This window comes from Engystomops pustulosus, chromosome 6, assembly GCF_040894005.1.
Source record: "Engystomops pustulosus chromosome 6, aEngPut4.maternal, whole genome shotgun sequence".
NCBI classification, from domain to species: Eukaryota; Metazoa; Chordata; class Amphibia; order Anura; family Leptodactylidae; genus Engystomops; species Engystomops pustulosus.
This window is the reverse complement of record NC_092416.1, coordinates 35,645,146-35,660,781: the sequence shown is the minus strand read 5'-3', so window position 1 is coordinate 35,660,781 and position 15,636 is coordinate 35,645,146.

The following is a 15,636-nucleotide window of genomic DNA, read 5'->3' as shown; positions in this document are numbered from 1 at the left end:
CCATCGGATACAATCCTAGCAACATACCTCTACGCCGGGTCACTTCTAGGCGTTGTGATGTACTGTATATACGACCAGTATATAAACTTTCTTTGGTTAGTTGGTTTAGTTTGTATACAACAGATGGGAAGTACAAAAGTTTGTTACATGACTCATTTTGTAAAAGAAACCCCCCTGCAAAGGTTTCTTGTTCCTCTTTCCTTTTCTTTTGTTATTATACAATTAATTTCTGATTAATCGCCTGATTTTTAACTTTAAATGGATAAGCAACTCTCAGAGATAGCCAGTATACATATATATATGTGGTCCCCTACTTAAGAACACCGAGTTACAGACAACCCCTAGTTACAAACGGACCTCTGGATGTGCATATGTGTTTCCAGAGAAACGCATATGCAATCGCCCCGAGCCCCGCCCCCTGTGCGCTAACGCAACGCAACGCTAGCGGAACGTGTGAACATTAAATTAACGCAAAACACCGGCGGCTCATTCCCGATCGCAGGCGCCTCCATAGAAACGCTGATTCGACCGGGCCGCAGCCTGCCCCGGTAGGTGTGGCTTGGTCTGCGTTTGTGTTTACAAACGCAGCCAAGATGGCACAAGTGGCGTTTTTGGCCTGTTTTTAAGCAGTCCGTCAAAAACCGCATGTGTTAATTGAAACTGGTCAAAAACTCATGCTTTTTCAAAAACCGCATGCGTTTTTTTTGATGGACTGAATTGAGATAATTGGTTAAACCTGTCAAAAATGGATACATTTGCAAAAAACGCATGCGTTTTTGGACTGACTGCTTGAAAACGGCCCAAAAACGCGTTCAAAACGCCATGTGTGCCATCACCCTTAGGCCGCGGTCACACGTACCGCTAGGCGTCTGTCATAACGCGACGCTAGTGCACAGGGGGAGGTCCTCGGCCCGAAAGCACATGCATTTCCAGGGAAACGCATGCGATTGTTAAGACATATCTTTTTTTCTGTAAAACCAATTTTTAATACAAAAACAGTTTGGCAGTGTATGTACTATGCTCTGTGGGGACTGGGGGAGTGCTAAAAATGGGTCTCCTGGTGACAGGTTCCCTTTAAGTAGGGAACCGCCTGTATCAGTTTTTTTAAGCGGTAAAGGTATCTGATAAAAAACGGATATTTGTAATTTATCCGTCCAGACACCTGTTTAAATTACAATCCTTTTTTTTTTTAATGGAAACTGCCAATTGCCAAAACGCTAAACTGCTGCAGAATCCAACCGATATAAGATGCTACAGCAGGAGCAAGTGTGTTCATATTGTGGTCGTGTTCACATACTTTTGTATTGCTTTTAGAGAAGCAAAACCAGAACAGCAGGATGCGTAGAACTAGACGCTTGTGATCAGGAAAAAGCAACGGCAAAATGTGTGTTTGTTCCTGATCACCAGCGTTTAGGAAATTGTAGGTTTCTGCTCCATTGCATGTCATTGCACGCTCCCTTGCAATGTAATCTTACACAACATCATGCCACGAAAACACATGCGACGAGAATATCTCTAATGTCTAATGTCTTTGGTCGTTGCTCTCTAAGAACACACTTACCCTGTTCACAAACCTGCAGCCATAGGGCCACCCTGCTTATTGCCAACATATTCAATGGAACATAAAAGTGTCAGACTGGCCCAACAGAACACCAGAGGATCCTCCGGTGAGCCGGTGTACCCCAGTGGTTCATCAGAAGGAAACCCAGTTTTGGAAACAAGTAGGATCTGTCACCCGTGTCCCTGCAATCCATGTCACGGATCACAGGCACACCCGTGACCCTCTCCATGGCGGCGTCCCCAGCCTTCACTTACCCGCCGGCACTCGTAGATTTAAAGGTCCAGGGCACTGCTGATTGGCGCTGGCCACTTCCAGGATTCGATTGAATCCAGCTGCTCCCATCACTCCCCGCCAGATCTTTGAGCCTCATGGTGAGAAGAGAAAGCTTCCTTTGTTGTTCCTGTGTGCTGTTCCCGTTCCCGTGTCCGTTCCTGCATGATTTCCTGTTGCTGACCCCGGACTTGGACTTTGACCTTGCATCTCTGCTGCCTGCCTTGACTACCCGCTTGACCCTGACATCGAGACTGTACCTCGACCTTGGGTGCCACAGCAGGCTGGTCGCACCTGTGGATCGACTTGGTGGTAGCACGCCGCAGCAACACCATCCTGCTTTGCGGCGGGCTCTGGTGAAGACCAGGTGCCACTTAGATTCCGGTCCCAGGTGTCGGCTAGTTCAGTCTGACAGGATCTAATTCCTAAGGGATAATAGAGGGTGAACCCACAGAATAATTGGGGTTGGCCCATTGAACACTGCATAAATTCCACGTCCAGCAAAACTTGTTCTCAACATTGAACCTGTGACAGAAAGAAAAACACATAAATCACATAAAGGATATGTATAACATGGGTCCTGTAGAAAGCCTGGAGAGGTCTCCTGCACATCTTACATTACTACTACTGCCAGGCAGTCAGCGGCCGCACATTGTCTGGTTAGATGAAATTATCGGATGATGCCAGCGAGCAGCGATACAAGGTGCCAAATATCGTAGGGGCCTCTGTTCCTTAGACCAGACCCATGAAGTCATTTAGAAGCCAGACCAGGCCGAAATTTAATGAAACCTCTAAATGAATTCATCTCAACTAGGAAACTAAATTTATTTAGGTCCCAGAACAGACCTGAAATCAGACAAAATGAAATAAATTCAGACCTTTCTATTTCATTACTTCTCCTTGCTCCTGGATTTTGTCTTCAGGGCAACAGTGTCTGCAGCAAAGGAGAGAGAGAGAGATCACATTCAGTATCTGAAACTTTTATCCTCTCATGTTGGCCATCAAGCTCATTTTAATCGGACCAATCTAATATTTGCCCTGTGGTGGCTACCTGCAGCATGTGCCGCCTGGTCTCTGCAGCATTCCCTGCCTGATCTCTGCAGCATGTCTTGCCTGATCTCTGTAGCATGTCCTGCCTGGTCTCTGCAGCATGTCCTGCCTGGTCTCTGCAGCATGTCCTGCCTGGTCTCTGCAGCATTCCCTGCCTGATCTCTGCAGCATGTCTTGCCTGATCTCTGTAGCATGTCCTGCCTGGTCTCTGCAGCATGTCCTGCCTGGTCTCTGCAGCATGTCCCGCCTGGTCTCTGCAGCATGTCCTGCCTGGTCTCTGCCGCATTCCCTGCCTGGTCTCTGCAGCATTTCCTGCCTGGTCTCTGCAGCATTCCCTGCCTGATCTCTGCAGCATGTCCTGCCTGATCTCTGTAGCATGTCCTGCCTGGTCTCTGCAGCATGTCCCGCCTGGTCTCTGCAGCATGCCCTGCCTGGTCTCTGCAGCATGTCCTGCATGGTCTCTGCAGCATGTCCTGCATGGTCTCTGTAGCTTGCCCTGCCTGATCTCTGCAGCATGCACTGCCTGGTCTCTGCAGCATGTCCTGCCTGGTCTCTGCAGCATGTCCAGCCTGGTCTCTGCAGAATGCCCTGCCTGATCTCTGCAGCATGCCCTGCCTGTTATCTGAAGCATGTCCTGGCTGGTCGCTGCAGCATTTCCTGCCTGGTCTCTGTGGCATGCCTTGCCTGGTCTCTGCGGCATGCCTTGCCTGGTCTCTGCAGCATGTCCCGCCTGGCATTTGCAGCATGCCCTGCCTGGTCTCTGCAGCATACCTTGCATGGTCTCTGTAGCTTGCCCCGCCTGGTCTCTGTACCTTGCCCCGCCTGGTCTCTGCAGCATGCCATGCCTGTTCTGTGCAGCATGTCCCGCCTGGTCTCTGCAGCATGTCCCGCCTGGTCTCTGCAGCATGTCCCGCCTGGTCTCTGCAGCATGTCCCGCCTGGTCTCTGCAGCATGTCCCGCCTGGTCTCTGCAGCATGTCCCGCCTGGTCTCTGCAGCATGCCCTGTATGGTCTCTGCAGCATGCCCTGTCTGGTCTCTGCAGCATGTCCTGTCTGGTCTCTGCAGCATGTCCCGCCTGGTCTCTGCAGCATGTCCTGTCTGTTAACCCGCAGCATGTCCCACCTGGTCTCTGCAGGATGTCCCACCTGGTCTCTGCAGCATGTCCCGCCTGGTCTCTGCAGCATGTCCTGTCTTTTATCCGCAGCATGTCTCGCCTGGTCTCTGCAGTATGCCCTGCCTGGTCTCTGCAGCATGTCCTGCCTGGTCTCTGCAGTATGCCCTGCCTGGTCTCTGCAGCATGTCCTGCCTGATCTCTGCAGCATGCCCTGCCTGGTCTCTGCAGCATGCCCTGCCTGGTCTCTGCAGCATGTCCAGCCTGGTCTCTGCAGCATGTCCCGCCTGGTCTCTGTAGCTTTCCCCGCCTGGTCTCTGCAGCATGCCCTGCCTGGTCTCTGCACCATACCCTGCATGGTCTCTGTAGCTTGCCCCGCCTGGTCTCTGCAGCATTTCCCATCTTTTCTCTGCAGCATGTCCTGCCTGGTCTCTGCAGGATGTCCCGCCTGGTCTCTGCAGCATGCCCTGTCTGGTCTCTACAGCATGCCTTGCCTGGTCTCTGCAGCATGTCCCGCCTGGTCTCTGCAGCATGTCCTGTCTTTTATCCGCAGCATGTCCTGCCTGGTCTCTGCAGCATGTCCTATCTTTTATCCGCAGCATGTCCTGCCTGGTCTCTGCAGCATGTCCTGTCTGGTCTCTGCAGCATGTCCTATCTTTTATCCGCAGCATGTCCTGCCTGGTCTCTGCAGCATGTCCTGTCTGGTCTCTGCAGCATGTCCTATCTTTTATCCGCAGCATGTCCTGCCTGGTCTCTGCAGCATGTCCTGTCTGGTCTCTGCAGCATGTCCTATCTTTTATCCGCAGCATGTCCTGCCTGGTCTCTGCAGCATGTCCTGTCTGGTCTCTGCAGCATGTCCTATCTTTTATCCGCAGCATGTCCTGCCTGGTCTCTGCAGCATGTCCTGTATGTTACCTGCAGCATTTCTTGCCTTTTACCTGCAGCATCCTATCTGTTATCTGTAGCACTTGTATGTCTGTTATCTGTAGCATATCCTGTATTTATATATAACAAATAATTTCTGTATATTCCATTACTCTGTAATGTATAGTTCTGTTTGTATATGTAAGTACCCCCTGATCTGTAAAGCGATGCTGCTTATGACACAGCGATATAAATAAACTTTTATTATTTATAAATACAGATCTATTACATTAAATTTGCTGGTATGCGCAGAGCTGAACTTTATACGACTGGCATCCTTATTCATGATACATATCTTTATCCGCTTTTCTGCATGCGATTGGTCACTTAAATAGATGCTTAAACTCTGGTTAATCTGGAAATTCTTATTTTTGTATAATCAATAAGTAATGAAGGATCATTTACACTTACAATGTGGTGTTTCTCCATAAATGACATTTGGGTATGGAATATATATATATATATATATATATATATATATATATATATATATATATATATATATATATATTGGTGGGGCATGAAAAACATGGCTGCTTTCTTTCAAAAACGTCTCCTCTTCTCACTTCGGGTAGTGTATGGTATTGCCAATAGCTTCCATTCATCTCTAAACACCGGAGCTGCAATACTGACATGGTCTAGTGTGGCAATGTTTTTGAAAGAACTTTTTGACTATATGACAAAACTATGTAACTATATGATGACATATGACTATGTAACGTACAATGTACAAGTGCGTCAGAAAAAATTACCATTATCACTCAATATCACTTGGTTAAAATGTTACATGGTCAAGGTTCCAAGCAGTATACGAACCAGTCAGCCCACTACTACCACAGTGGGGCACATTTACTTACCCGGCCGCTTGAATTCACGAGGTCCGGAGTTTCTGACGCTCAGGCAGTTTAGCACGGTTCACTAAGATCGAGCGCCCCATATCCTGCATGTATAGCTCCCCCGCTCAGGTCCGACAGGGTTCACCTTCTTCTTCCTGGTGCATGTAAGAGCTCAGCTTGCGACACAATTTTGAAGTTAAAGGGGTATTCTCGTCTGGGCATTCACATTCAGTTTCACTAATCTTCCATTTATAAACATTTCTTCAATTGGATGTTAATAAAAAAAATGTTCCTGTGTGAAGATAATTTCTCATAAATGTAGTCATTCTGTCCCTTAGAAACGAAATGGCCTCCTCGGTTACGACCACGTCACACTCTGGCAGTGGTGGCCAGACATGAGCTATTGAGTCTTGTCTGACCTCCTAAATTCAGCAATCATTACCATAGGACAGCTGTGGGTCATGTAGTAAATCCCGGACATTTCATATACAAAAACAATTTGTTTCTTTGTGCAATCCCTCCAGCAGACGTGGCCGTATCCGAGGAAGCCATCTCGTTTCTAAGGGACAAAATGACTACATTTATGAGAAATTATCTTCACACAGTAACATTTTTTTTAATAACATCTAATTGAAGAAATGTTTATGTATGGCAGATTTATCAAACTGAATGTGAATGCCCAGGCGAGAATACCCCTTTAAATCCCACAGGTTTGTCCGATTCCGTCGGATCATCCGACGACCCGACTCCAATTTGTGTCACATGAAAGCCGGCGATTGCGACACAATCCGTTCGCGTGCGACAAAATCGTCTTCTAAATACCTGTCGGAGCGGCGCGATCCCCGAAAACGTCGGAAAACCCGACGGAAATGCAGCCGCAGGGCCCTTAGTAAATAAGCCCCAGTATGTGTATGTTCTCTCCGTGTTTGTGTGGGTTTCCTCCGGGTCCTCCAGTTTCCTTCCACACTCCAAAAACATACTGGTAGGTTTATTAGGTTGTGAGCCCCATTGGGGACAGGGTCTGATTTGGCAAAATAAAAAGAACTCTGTGCAGCGCTGTGTAATCTGTAGGCACTATATAAATAAAGAATTATTATTATTATATTTTACATGCCATGGCCAAAGCCTTCACGGAAAGCGACAAGGTGGCTGCCGTAATGGCGTATACCAGTGGCAATTACATGCCGTGGGTGGCTCTGCCTGCGGCATGTAAACAATGCCACCTGCACTCAGTATCAGCACTGGTCGTGGCTGTTACCAGTGAGGGGGCAGACCCATATAAAGGGTTATTACTAGAGATGAGCGAACATACTCGTCCGAGCTTGATGCTCGTTCGAGCATTAGCGTACTTGGAACTGCTCGTTGCTCGGACGAATACTTCGCCCGCTCGAGAAAATGGCAGCTCCCGCCGTTTTGCTTTTTGGCGGCCAGAAACAGAGCCAATCACAAGCCAGGAGACTCTGCACTCCACCCAGCATGACGTGGTACCCTTACACGTCGATAGCAGTGGTTGGCTGGCCAGATCAGGTGACCCTGGGATAGACTAGCCGCTGCCCGCGCTGCTCGGATCATTCTGTGTCTGGATGCCGCTAGGGAGAGAGCTGCTGCTGGTCAGGGAAAGCTTTAGGGTGTTCTATTAGAATAGTGTTAGGCAGGAGTGATTCAACAAGAACCCAACAGCCCTTATTAGGGCTACAATAACGTTATACTTTTTTTTTTTTGTTTGCTTGTGGCTGGGCTTGCTGGCACTAGTAGTGCAGCTAGTACCGTATTGTGAGGAATTTGCAGGGGGACTTGCTACCGTTGTGTTTAGCTCTTAGTGACACACATATCCACCTCAAACACCAAAGTGGGAAAATTTATTAGGGGTTTGATTTCAATTAGGCACAGTCTGCCATTTACTTTTTATTTTACGTTTATTTTTTCATAACTCAGCGTCATCTCATCAGTGTGCTTTCATACTTGGCTAGAAAATAGCCATAGGAGAATCCAAACGGCTTACTTACGCCTACAGTAGAGTTATATATATTTGATTTCTGGTTGATCTGCTGGTGGCTGTCCTTGCTGCAGTGCATCTACTAGCAAATTGTGAGCAATTTGTAGTGAGACTTGCGACCGCTGTGTTTTGCGCTTAGTGACGCACATATCCATCGCAAAGACCGAAGTGGGAAAATTTATTAGGGGTTGGATTTCAATTAGGCACAGTCTGGCAGTTTCTTTTTATTTTACGTTTATTTTTTCATAACTCAGCGTCATCTCATCAGTGTGCTTTCATACTTGGCTAGAAAATAGCCATAGGAGAATCCAAACGGCTTACTTACGCCTACAGTAGCGTTATATATATTTGATTTCTGGTTGATCTGCTGGTGGCTGTCCTTGCTGCAGTGCATCTACTAGCAAATTGTGAGCAATTTGTAGTGAGAGTTGCGACCGCTGTGTTTTGCGCTTAGTGACGCACATATGCATCGCAAAGACCGAAGTGGGAAAATTTATTAGGGGTTGGATTTCAATTAGGCACAGTCTGCCATTTCCTTTTTTATTTTACGTTTATTTTTTAAATAACTCAGCGTCATCTCATCTGGCATAGCAGTGTGCTTTCATACTTGGCTAGAAAATAGCCATAGGAGAATCCAAACGGCTTACTTACGCCTACAGTAGCGTTATATATATTTGATTTCTGGTTGATCTGCTGGTGGCTGTCCTTGCTGCAGTGCATCTACTAGCAAATTGTGAGCAATTTGTAGTGAGAGTTGCGACCTCTGTGTTTTGCGCTTAGTGACGCACATATGCATCGCAAAGACCGAAGTGGGAAAATTTATTAGGGGTTGGATTTCAATTAGGCACAGTCTGCCATTTCCTTTTTTATTTTACGTTTATTTTTTAAATAACTCAGCGTCATCTCATCTGGCATAGCAGTGTGCTTTCATACTTGGCTAGAAAATAGCCATAGGAGAATCCAAACGGCTTACTTACGCCTACAGTAGCGTTATATATATTTGATTTCTGGTTGATCTGCTGGTGGCTGTCCTTGCTGCAGTGCATCTACTAGCAAATTGTGAGCAATTTGTAGTGAGAGTTGCGACCGCTGTGTTTTGCGCTTAGTGACGCACATATGCATCGCAAAGACCGAAGTGGGAAAATTTATTAGGGGTTGGATTTCAATTAGGCACAGTCTGCCATTTCCTTTTTTATTTTACGTTTATTTTTTAAATAACTCAGCGTCATCTCATCTGGCATAGCAGTGTGCTTTCATACTTGGCTAGAAAATAGCCATAGGAGAATCCAAACGGCTTACTTACGCCTACAGTAGCGTTATATATATTTGATTTCTGGTTGATCTGCTGGTGGCTGTCCTTGCTGCAGTGCATCTACTAGCAAATTGTGAGCAATTTGTAGTGAGACTTGCGACCGCTGTGTTTTGCGCTTAGTGACGCACATATCCATCGCAAAGACCGAAGTGGGAAAATTTATTAGGGGTTGGATTTCAATTAGGCACAGTCTGCCATTTCCTTTTTTATTTTACGTTTATTTTTTTAATAACTCAGCGTCATCTCATCTGGCATAGCAGTGTGCTTTCATACTTGGCTAGAAAATAGCCATAGGAGAATCCAAACGGCTTACTTACGCCTACAGTAGCGTTATATATATTTGATTTCTGGTTGATCTGCTGGTGGCTGTCCTTGCTGCAGTGCATCTACTAGCAAATTGTGAGCAATTTGTAGTGAGACTTGCGACCGCTGTGTTTTGCGCTTAGTGACGCACATATCCATCGCAAAGACCGAAGTGGGAAAATTTATTAGGGGTTGGATTTCAATTAGGCACAGTCTGCCATTTCCTTTTTTATTTTACGTTTATTTTTTTAATAACTCAGCGTCATCTCATCTGGCATAGCAGTGTGCTTTCATACTTGGCTAGAAAATAGCCATAGGAGAATCCAAACGGCTTACTTACGCCTACAGTAGCGTTATATATATTTGATTTCTGGTTGATCTGCTGGTGGCTGTCCTTGCTGCAGTGCATCTACTAGCAAATTGTGAGCAATTTGTAGTGAGACTTGCGACCGCTGTGTTTTGCGCTTAGTGACGCACATATCCATCGCAAAGACCGAAGTGGGAAAATTTATTAGGGGTTGGATTTCAATTAGGCACAGTCTGGCAGTTTCTTTTTATTTTACGTTTATTTTTTCATAACTCGGCGTCATCTCATCAGTGTGCTTTCATACTTGGCTAGAAAATAGCCAAAGGAGAATCCAAACGGCTTACTTACGCCTACAATAGCGTTATATATATTTTATTTCTGGTTGATCTGCTGGTGGCTGTCCTTGCTGCAGTGCATATACTAGCCAATTGTCAGGAATTTGGAGTGAGACTTGCGACCGCTGTGTTTAGCGCTTAGTGACGCACATATCCATCGCAAAGACCGAAGTGGGAAAATTTATTAGGGGTTGGATTTCAATTAGGCACAGTCTGCCATTTCCTTTTTATTTTACGTTTATTTTTTCATAACTCAGCGTCATCTCATCTAGCATAGCAGTGTGCTTTCATACTTGGCTAGAAAATAGCCATAGCAATAGGATAGCATTGTTTGGTTTTAAAAACTAAAAAACACAAAAAAAAACTAAAAAACACAAAAAAACACAAAAAAAAGTAAAAAAAAAATTAAAGTTATAACTTTCATTTTCAAAATGTTTAACGCGAGGGCTAGGGGTAGAGGACGAGGGCGGGGACGTGGGCGTCCAACTACTGCAGGAATCAGAGGCCGTGGTCCTGGGCGGGGTGAGACACCACCTGCTGATGAGGGAGCAGGGGAACGCCGCAGAGCTACACTCCCTAGGTTCATGTCTGAAGTTACTGGGACTCGTGGTAGAGCACTGTTGAGGCCAGAACAGTGCGAACAGGTGATGTCGTGGATTGCCGACAATGCTTCGAGCAATTTGTCCACCAGTCAGTCTTCCACGCAGTCCACCCATGTCACCGAAATCGGCATTCCTCCAGCTCCTGCACCTCAGCCTCCTCCCCCCCAGTCTGCCCCCTCCCAGGAAAATTTGGCATTTGAACCGGCATACTCTGAGGAACTGTTTTCTGGACCCTTCCCACAGTCACAAACCACTTGTCCGGTTGCTGCTGAGCAATTTTCCGATGCCCAGGTTTTCCACCAGTCGCAGTCTGTGGGTGATGATGACCTTCTTGACGTAGTGGAAGAAGTGTGTAAAGAGGTGTCCGACGATGAGGAGACACGGTTGTCAGACAGTGGGGAAGTTGTTGTCAGGGCAGGAAGTCCGAGGGGGGAGCAGACTGAGGGATCGGAGGATGATGAGGTGACAGACCCAAGCTGGGTTGATAGGCCGGGTGAACACAGTGCTTCTGAGACGGAGGAGAGTCCTCGACCAGAACAGGTTGGAAGAGGCAGTGGTGGGGCCAGACGGAGAGGCAGGGCCAGACCTGGTGCATCAGCGCCAAATGTGTCAACTAGTGAAGCTCCCGTGGCGAGGGCTAGATTTTCAGAAGTCTGGAGGTTCTTTAAGGAAACACCGGATGACCGACGGACTGTGGTGTGCAACATTTGCCAAACCAGGATCAGCAGGGGTTCCACCACTAATAGCTTAACTACCACCAGTATGCGCAGGCATATGAATGCTAAACACCCCACTCAGTGGCAACAAGCCCGTTCACCTCCGGCCGTGCACACCACTGCTCCTTCCCCTGAGTCAGCCCCCTGCCCAGGACCCTGCCACAAAAACCCCATCGTCGCCTCCACGATCCTCCACAGCATCCACCAGCGTTCAGCTCTCCATACCCCAGACGCTGGAGCGGAAACGCAAATATAGTGCAACCCACCCGCACGCCCAAGCCCTTAATGTCCACATCTCCAGATTGCTCAGCCTGGAGATGCTGCCCTATAGGCTAGTAGAGACCGAGGCCTTTCGCAAACTCATGGCGGTGGCCGCCCCTCGGTATTCGGTCCCCAGCCGCCACTACTTTTCCCGATGTGCCGTCCCAGCCCTGCACCAGCACGTGTCAGACAACATCATCCGTGCCCTGACCAACGCCGTTTCTGACAAGGTGCACCTGACCACGGACACGTGGACGAGTGCTGCCGGGCAGGGCCACTATATATCGCTGACGGCACATTGGGTTAACTTGGTGGAGGCTGGGACCGAGTCTGACCCTGCGGCTGGTCATATACTGCCGACGCCAAGGATTGCGGGGCCTACCTCGGTCCAGGTGTTTCAGGCCTACTATGCCTCCTCCTCCTCCCACCCCTCCTCCACCTCCTCCTCCGAACTACCATCCGTGGGCATGGCGCCATCAGTCGGTAGCTCTAGGCACAGCAGCAGTGCCGTCGTTAAGCGACAGCAGGCGGTGCTCAAACTGCTGAGCCTAGGCGATAAAAGGCACACCGCCCAAGAACTATTACAGGGCATCACGGCGCAGACTGATCTGTGGCTGGCACCGCTGAACCTGAAGCCAGGCATGGTTGTGTGTGACAACGGCCGTAACCTGGTGGCGGCTCTGCAACTCGGCAGACTGACACATGTGCCATGCCTGGCCCATGTGTTAAATCTGATAGTTCAGCGTTTCCTCAAGACATACCCCAATCTGTCTGATTTGCTCACGAAGGTGCGCCGCATCTGTGCGCATTTCAGGAAGTCCAGCACAGATGCTGCCACTCTCAGGGCAGCGCAGCGCCGCCTCCAACTGCCCGCTCACCGACTGTTGTGCGACGTGCCCACGAGGTGGAATTCAACACTGACCATGTTATCCAGAGTTTACCAGCAGCGCAGAGCGATTGTAGACTGCCAGATGTCAACTTCCACCAGAACTGGTAGTCAGGTCAGTCAGCTTCCTCAAGTCTACAATGAGGAGTGGACGTGGATGTCTGATATCTGTCAGGTGCTGAGTAACTTTGAGGAGTCAACACAGATGGTCAGTGGCGATGCCGCCATCATCAGCCTCACCATCCCGCTGCTTGGCCTGTTGAAAAAATCTCTGATCAGCATGAAGTCGGAAGCTTTGCGCTCGTCACAAGAGACGGGGGAAGAAGATTCCCTTGTTGATAGCCAAAGCACCCTTAGGTCTGTTTCTCAGCGCATATCGGAGGAGGTGGAGGTGGAGGAGGATGAGGAGGAAGAGGAGGAGAATGTTGGCGAGACACAAGAGGGGACCATTGTTGAGTCCTTCACTGTTCAGCGTGTATGGGCAGAAGAAGAGGAGTTGGAGGAGTTGGAGGAGGAGGAAATGGACAGTCAGGCCAGTGAGGGGAGTGAATTCTTACGCGTTGGTACTCTGGCGCATATGGCAGATTTCATGCTAGGCTGCCTATCCCGTGACCCTCACGTTCAAAGAATTTATTCCAGCACCGATTACTGGGTGTTCACTCTCCTGGACCCACGGTACAAGCAAAATCTTTCCACTCTCATCCCTGGAGAGGAAAGGAGTGTGAGAATGCATGAATACCAGCAGGCCCTGGTGCACAAGCTGAAACAGTATTTCCCTTCTGACAGCGCTAGCGGCAGAGGGCGTACTTCTGCGGGACAAGTAGCGAGGGAGAGTAGGCGAGCAGGCAGCTTGTCCAGCACTGGCAAGGGTACGCTTTACAAGGCTTTTGCCAGCTTTATGTCACCCCAGCAAGACACTGTCACCTGTCCCCAGTCTCGGCAGAGTAGGGCTGATCTTTACAGAAAGATGGCGAGGGAGTACGTAGCTGACCATACCATCGTCCTAAATGATCACACAGCTCCCTACAACTACTGGGTTTCAAAGCTGGACATGTGGCACGAACTGGCGCTGTACGCCTTGGAGGTTCTTGCCTGCCCTGCCGCTAGCGTCTTGTCCGAGCGGGTTTTCAGTGCAGCTGGTGGCATCATCACCGATAAGCGTACACGCCTGTCGACTGACAGCGCTGACAGGCTGACGCTTATTAAGATGAATAAAGCCTGGATTTCTCATAATTTCCACCAGGTGAAGGAAGCTCAACCTGAATAATTTATCCACTCCTCCTCCTCCTCATTTTCCTCCTTCTCCTCCTCTTTGTACAGTAAAGCAGAGGAAACTGGCTATTTTTTGACAGGGCCCACTGGCTCTAGCTATAGTACTTTATGCATTTAATTTTTCTGGAGGGCCACCTACCCGGTCCTCTGTTTTAAACAATTTTTGGGAGTGCCACATACAGGCACTCAATCTATTCAATTTTTCTGGAGGGCCACCTACCTGCTCCTCTGGTTTGAAAACTTTTTTGGACTGCCACATACAGGCACTCAATCTATTCCATTTTTCTGGAGGGCCACCTACCTGCTCCTCTGGTTTGAAAACTTTTTTGGACTGCCACATACAGGCACTCAATCTATTCCATTTTTCTGGAGGGCCACCTACCTGCTCCTCTGGTTTGAAAACTTTTTTGGACTGCCACATACAGGCACTCAGTCTATTCCATTTCATTCCATTCCACATCAAACTTGTTAACTTTCTCGCCACCCTGCTGTGTAATACACAAAAGATACTGGCAAACTTTTATCATTTACCGATATTATTTCAGCGCTTCTTGCGCATCTGTTTACATTCCCCTCTCTCGCCATATCCTAAACTTATAAGAACGCTACTACACTTGATCTTATACAAAAGGTTCTTAGAAGTGCTGTTTGGGGAGTAGCCTAGAGACAGGGGCTTGGATTGGCGAAAGCTCGCCTGGAAGCGGAGCGCCAGCTCCATCCCAAGATACAACTAACATAGTTTTAAGTGCAGCACCTTTAATCTACTACTAGTTCACTGCCTCCATAATAATAATAATAATAATCTTTATTTATATAGCGCCATCATATTCCGTAGCGCTTTACAAATCATAGGAAACAAATACAAATGTAATGTAACAGAGCACAACATTTGTATGGAACAACAGGAGTGAGGTCCCTGCTCGCCAGAGCTTACGGTTTATGAAGATGATGGGGTAACACGAGGTAAAAGAATTTTTAATGGTCAAGCCATTCTTCTTAGGGAATAGAACAAAATATAATAAATGGAATTGCTGTCGCTTGAACCACTCAGCCGTCACCAGGTCCAGGGTGAATGGGACTGCATAGAAGTCTGGTGCCTGTTGGTTGCTGGATAACAGATGGGAGGACGACACAGGACGGGTTAGTAGAAGAGTTAAAACTTCATGCAGTTAATGAGTGTTATAGGCTTGCCTAAAGAAATGGGTTTTAAGAGCACGTTTGAAACTTTGGAGGTTAGGTATTAGTCTGATAGTCCGGGGCAGAGCATTCCATAGAATTGGTGCAGCTCTAGAGAAGTCTTGGAGACGCGAGTGGGAGGTCCGCACTAGGGTAGAGGTTGATCTAAGATCACTGGCGGATCTAAGAGCACGGGTTGGGCGATAGACTGAGATAAGAGAGGAGAGGTAGGGGGTGCAGCATTATACAGAGCTTTATGGATGAGGGTTATTATTTTAAACTGTATTCGAAAGGAGACTGGCAGCCAGAGCAGCGACTGGCATGAACTGTAGGCATACATGGTCCCCTTATCAAACGAGCTGTGTCAGGCATAATTTTGGGTTGTTTTCATGGCTTCCACAACAAACTTGTTAACTTTGTCGCCACCCTGCTGTGTAATCCACAAAATATACTGGCAAACTTTTACCATTTACCAATATTATTTCAGCGCTTCTTACGCATCTGTTTCCATTCCCCTCACCCGCCATATCCTAAACTTATAAGAACGCTATTACACTTGATCTTATACAAAAGGTTCTTAGAAGTGCTGTTTGGGGAGTAGCCTAGAGACAGGGGCTTGGATTGGCGAAAGCTCGCCTGGCAGCGGAGCGCCAGCTCCATGCCAAGATCCAACTAACATAGTTTTAACTGCAGCACCTTTAATCTACTACTAGTTCAC